At 41.1% G+C, this 6397-nt stretch overlaps 1 pseudogene; it reads left to right on the top strand.

The window, feature by feature from the left end:
* Positions 1 to 275: 275 nt before the first annotated feature.
* The window catches only part of LOC109056054, a 109088-nt pseudogene continuing 102966 nt past the window's right edge, over positions 276 to 6397 (top strand).

Here is a 6397-nt window from a genome sequence, read left to right as displayed (position 1 = left end):
ATACTGTCACAGCACTGCTGTAAGGTTTTAACATGTACAAATGTTTAACATGTCTCAAATGCGTGTATAATTTAATTCCGTTATTTTATTGAATATTCATGCAACTCAGCAGTTTTGATGTGTGTGAAAGAGGAGAAAAGTCACATCAGCCTCTCTGTATATTTCACTGTTTAATTAAATGTGATTTACTGTAACTGAACATAAGATTTAGACGGAATTACTAGACTACTGCTACGAGAGAGAGAGAGAGAGAGAGAGAGAGAGAGAGAGAGAGAGAGGACACATGAGACAGAGAGAAACCGGGATGAGGATGGAGGCAGAAATGAACAGAGCGAAGAGAGATTGACAACACTCTCGCGATTGATCAGAAAGCAGGTGCTGGACCTTCATCCACATTAGAGCAGAAACGGATGTGCAAAACTCGATCAGCTCCAGCATCTGAATGCAACGGAGGCTGATCATGAACATAAAACAAATCAGATTTGTCATATTATGGGGATCGAGGACGCGAGCATGAGGAACGGACGGGCTCTGTCCGATCAGTGGGCCGACAGCGTGGTTGTCCGGCCCCGGACGACCGAGCAGCACATCACGGTGAATAAGAGACTTGTGCTGGGCTTCGCCATCTCCATCCTCACCCTCATCGTAGTCACGGCCATCGCAATAACGCTCAGCGTCAGCTTCGAGAGATGCGCCGCGGAGAGCAGCGGGGTTCTGGCAGCGAACGGCTCCAGCAACAGTAAGTGGAAAAAGTCCCGGGACGGGAACATCAGTCACAGAGACTCAGAGGAAGAACAGCAGCCCTGGAGACACCTGCGCTTACCGGCCACCCTGCGCCCGCGCCACTACGACCTCCGACTGTCCGTGTACATGGAGAACTTCACCTTCTCCGGCGAGGTGAACATTGAGTTTGAATGCGTCCACTCCACGAAGTTCATCGTGCTGCACACGGACCGGCTGGAGGTGGACAAGGTGCTGGTGTACTCGGACAGTAAGAAAGCGGGCGCCATGAGGATCCAGCGCCGCTTCCACTACCAGCCCAAACAGGTGTATGTGATCGCGCTGCACAGAGAGATGAAGCCCCTCAGAACTTACAAGATCAACATCACTTTTCACGCGCTCATTGAGCACGAGCTCCTGGGCTTCTTCCGCAGCTCGTACGTGCTGAATGGAGAAAGAAGGTAAAAGCGCTTCAGTGTCCGAATCAAACTCTCTCAGATGTTGTTATAATGTTCTGCTGTGGAGAGAATGAGGATAAGCACAGACTACTTTAAGGATCACAGTGAATATTCATTCTTGTGAGATTCATGTGTCAGTGATATATTATTGAGTGCAAATCATGTTATGTTGATGCTGCCTGATACTGATATGTTGTTTATTGGCATCTTAGTAAAACACCTACAGTACAAGTTTTGTTTTGTATTTGTCTTAATTTATTATTCTGACTAGTATTTCTACTAGTGTTTCTAGTAGTACATCCAAATCTAATAGTTTCAATAGTAATGTTCGCTACTTCAAAACCATAATTAATGAATATGGCATTTTTATATATAAATGGAGACTAATAACAGTTGCAACCATTGCATCTTTGATTAAAATCTGGTTGACATCTGTTTTTTTGTGAGGTTGGCTTTAATTTACTGGTGTTCTCACAAATGTTTCCTAACAATGTATGTTTCAAAATAAACAAAATCTAAACAAAATCTAATCGATGCAATACGTTTTGCAAACACAAATGCCAAGGCTAAAAATGTTGCCCATTTTCCAAATATTATTACAGCATGTGTTAAAATAAACAAAATCTATTCTCCAGTTCTTCATTTATAATATTAACAGCTTTAAATCCAGGTGACGGTTCACCTATAGTCTAAAAATACTGTCTTCCAGCACAGTACTAAACATTTATAAATCTACAGAAAGTTAGATTTACATTAAAAAAACATTCTTATAAAGCATTATCTTAACTATTTAAGCAGTTATTACCATTAGTTAGATTAGATTAAGGTGTTTGGTTTAAATGTGCCAATGTTTAAACTAAGACAATTCATTTGAAAACCGTCAGATCACCCAATATCATATTTTTCAGCTCTTTGAGATTTGTCAAACCCTCATGGACTGTAATGGTTATTCATTTGATTTCGTCATTATGTTCAAGGGTGTGTGTCTTGTTATCTTCACTATTTAAGTTCTGTTCAGTTTCAGTTCAGTGTCAGGTCATGTAGAGTTCATGTAGAGTTGTGAATTCATGTAGAGTTGTGTCGGACTGGTTCTATTTGTGGAATCTGCCTTGTGGATTATTAAAGTCTGTTGGAACTTCATCTTCATCGTTGTGCGTTTAATTACCAAACAACTTGTGACAAGATGAGCCTTTGATTATCAGAAGCTCATATGTTCATTGATTACAGTGTCTTACAGCCATTTAAAGCTTCATATTCAGAGTGATTCCAGTTAGACAGCACTGAATATCTGTTTCTTGATTTGTTGAGTCTGACTCTTTGTCCTCTGTGGGAAAAAAATGGCTTATGTTTGAATCTTTGCCCCAGGTTTTCCTGCATTTGAAACAAGTTTAAACCTTGTTTTACCCTGAAGGGATCACTTTCATGGACATTAATATTTTGTCCATCCACCAGTTGCCTTTCTGTTTGCAATAACTGCTGGACCTTCTTCCTCCTTTCAGCTGTAAAACAGCATGTAAAGGCCTCAGTGTAACGATTCTTTATCAGACCCATTTTTGATTCAGCACAAATTGAGGTGTTGACATTGTAAGATCCATTGAAGAGCAGCTTTGAGATAAATCTAGCATGCTGATGTTCAGAGTCTTGCCGCACCTCTGAGCTCCACAGGCTGTGAAGATCATTGAGTTTAGTGTAATCAGCGCCTGCTGGCTGCTCATATATTTGTTAACGCAGGATTGAGAAAATACCCTGTTTTTGTCAGATGTGGGCACACAAACCGTGTTGTTAGTTCACTTCAAACCAACATCTGGTCGTCTGGTCTTTTTGGAGATTTAACAGCTTTTCCTTCATCCTTCACACATTTTCAGGTACAGTCATGTCACATTAAACAACAAACTCAAACACCCCCATGTGGTTCGCTGCCGGGATTTTCACTGATATCCTGGTAGAATCTCCTCCTGTGTGTCTGTTAGTCGTCTGATTTGATTTCTCATCACCTCCTGCCTGCATCTCAACTGTGGTCTGTAAATAGTGTTAAGATGTTTTAATGGTACTAGTGTCTATAAATCCTGAATCCAAAGAGGAGGTAAACAGGTGGGACATTATAGATTCATTATAGATTGTTACTGCATGAATAGCTGCTAATGAAAGTAAAAACTTGACGGAACTGCAGAAGCAGAAAACCCTCCTCCCCCGTCTGCTGGTGATGCTGTGGGTGGCCAAAGCCATCGTGAGGTTTGAGTCGGGCTTTGATATCAATTAATGCAGCTCACTGCTTTTCCGGCTCTCTAACTTTAATAGAAATTTCCATGATTGTTTATAGTTTAGGCTCGTAATGATATTCAGACTCAGATGTAATTTCGATGTGGTAAATGTGTCTAAATGTAGATTAATAAGTTGTACAGAACAACCTCCTGGACAGCAACCAATCTGGCTTCAAAAGTGGCCACTCAACCGGGACCTTGCCTGGTCTCGGTTACTGAAGCCCTGCGACTGGCAAGAGCAGCTTCAAAATCCTCAGTACTCATTTTGCTGGACCTGTCTGCTGCTTTTGACACCGTTAATCACCAGATTCTCCTATCCACCCTCAGAAAGATGGACATCTCTGGAACTGCACTCCAGTGCCTTAACTCCTACCTTTCTGATATATCCTTCATGGTGTCTTGGAGGGGTGAAGTTTCTAAGTCACAACAACTTGCTACTGGGGTTCCTCGAGGCTCAGTACTTGGACCGCTTCTCTTCTCCATCTACATGACGTCATTAGGATCTGTCATTCAGAAGCATGGCTTTTCCTATCACTGCTCCGCTGATGACACTCAACTCTACTTCTCATTCCAACCAGATGACCCCCACGGTAGTTTGCTCGCATTTCAGCCTGTCTGAGTGACATTTCTAGCTGGATGAATGACCATCACCTTCAGCTTAACCTTACTAAGACTGAACTGCTGGTGGTTCCAGCTAACCCATCGTTTCATCACAACTTCTCTGTACAGCTGGGTTCATCAACCATAGCTCCTTCCAGGACAGCCAGAAACTAGGAGTTGTGATGGATGATCAGTTAAGCTTCACCGACCATATTGCTACAACGACCCCGGTCCTGCAGATTTGCCTTATATAACATTAGGAAGATTAGACCCCTTCCTGTCAGAGCAAGCCACCCAACTTCTTGTCCAAGCTCTTGTTCTCTCCAGACTGGACTATTATAATGCTCTCCTGGCGGGCCTTCCTGCATGTACTATCAAGCCTCTACAACTGATCCAGAATGCAGCAGCGAGGGTTGTCTTCAATGAGCCAAAACAGCTCATGTTACTCCTCTCCTCATCAGGTTACACTGGCTACCAGTAGCCGCTCGCATTAAATTCAAGGTACTGATGCTTGCCTACAAGACGACCACTGGCATGGCGCCAACATACCTAAGCTCATTAGTTCAATCTTATGCGCCCTCCAGAAGTTTGCGCTCTGCAAGTGAACGACGCCTTGTGGTGCCATCCCAAAGAGGTTCAAAATCACTCTCAAGGACTTTTTCCTGGACTGCGCCCAGCTGGTGGAATGACCTCCCGATCTCAATTCGAACAGCTGAGTCTTTACTTATTTTCAAAAAAACATCTAAAGACTCATCTTTTTCGTCTGCACTTAACCAACTAATACTAGTACTTACCTTTTCTTTTTCTTGTCTATCATATTCATTTAAAAAAAAAAAAAAAAAAACCCTGGCTACGTGCTCTGTACTAGACTAACTGAGACTTGTCATAGCACTTGTATACCGTTGTTGTTCTCTTGTTGATCTGATTGTTTCTACTGTTCTCATTTGTAAGTCTCTTGGGATAAAATCGTCTGCTAAATGATTAAATGTAAATGTAATAATGATCCACTTACAATTCACCAATCCAACTACATGTAAGATGAATTTGACAGCTTTTTATTATTTCCTTGTCATCTAAATTGGTTCACTCTGTCAGTTTGTTGACTGTTTGTTGACAGATGGGTTTAATGTTTACAGCTGTGACAGATATATCATTATTTATGTGTAGTAATTCTGGTATGGTTTATGATAAGTTGACATTTGATGTCATTTAGTTGCCGTGGTTCAAAAAAACTGTATCAGTTTTGTCCATCTTCACATCAGGAAGCTCATTAGTGAGATAAAAATGTGCAGCGATGAGTTCAGGGATGGCAGTCAGAGCTAATTCAGGAAAGTCATGTGACAACCAATTTAATGAAGTTGAGGTGAAACGAATTTTCACTGCAGACTCCTAGGCTACATAAATTGCATATAATGTTCCCAAGATGATTTTTTTTCCATCTCACCTCTCTCTCATGTTCTTATTCCTGGTGTTATTCTGCAGGTTTCTCGCAGTGACGCAGTTCTCACTGACTCACGCTAGAAAGGCCTTCCCGTGTTTCGACGAGCCCATCTATAAAGCCACATTCAGAGTGAGTCTGAAACACGAGAGCTCGTATCAGTCGCTGTCCAACATGCCAGTGGAGGCCTCAATGTCTGACGAACGTCCGACATTTCTCCAGGACATTTCTCTCTGCATGTCAACGTACTATCTTCACCTACAGAGAAGAAGTTGCAGACAATGTGTTGTGGTGAGCCACATTTTAAGCCCCCAAAACTCAAAGTTAGAAACAGTAAACAGAGATTTTATCACTCCAGAACTCTTTTCTAAAACCTAGCTTTTTAAGGTATCACAGATGCTTTTGCAGAAGATATTCTGCTTTTAAAATGCATCATTTGCCAAATTATAAGGTAACCTTTCAAGTATGCTTCAGAGTGAAAACAATCCCAGAATGCATTGCACAGAGTTCAGTAATAAATCAATACAAAACATCAAATAAGTAGACATATATCAATATATACTTATAGAATACGCACTACCCAATGTTTGGGGTCAATAAGCGAAACATTACAAAATCTTACTGACCTCATACTTTTGGTAGTGAATGAGTAAATAAATTTTATGAAATACTAAAAAGTATGGATGAAATAGTTTCATTTAAAACTGATTATCCAATATTTGCGTGGACTATGTATTTTTATGTTCATTAATGTATTTAATTGCTTAGCAAAATGCTAATATCAGAGTCTGTTGATATCAATTGTGAGACCTTGATATCAATAGTTGTTTACATACTCTAGTTGAGTATCTCGTTTAGGATGACCCCTTATAAGACAGCTGCCAAGACAGCAAGTTTTGGAACAGAGCTATCTTACTCAC

Source organism: Cyprinus carpio, chromosome A4 (genome assembly GCF_018340385.1).
Source record: "Cyprinus carpio isolate SPL01 chromosome A4, ASM1834038v1, whole genome shotgun sequence".
NCBI lineage: Eukaryota > Metazoa > Chordata > Actinopteri > Cypriniformes > Cyprinidae > Cyprinus > Cyprinus carpio.
Note: the sequence above shows the minus strand (reverse complement) of the source record. Positions and strands in the feature narration are given on the sequence as shown.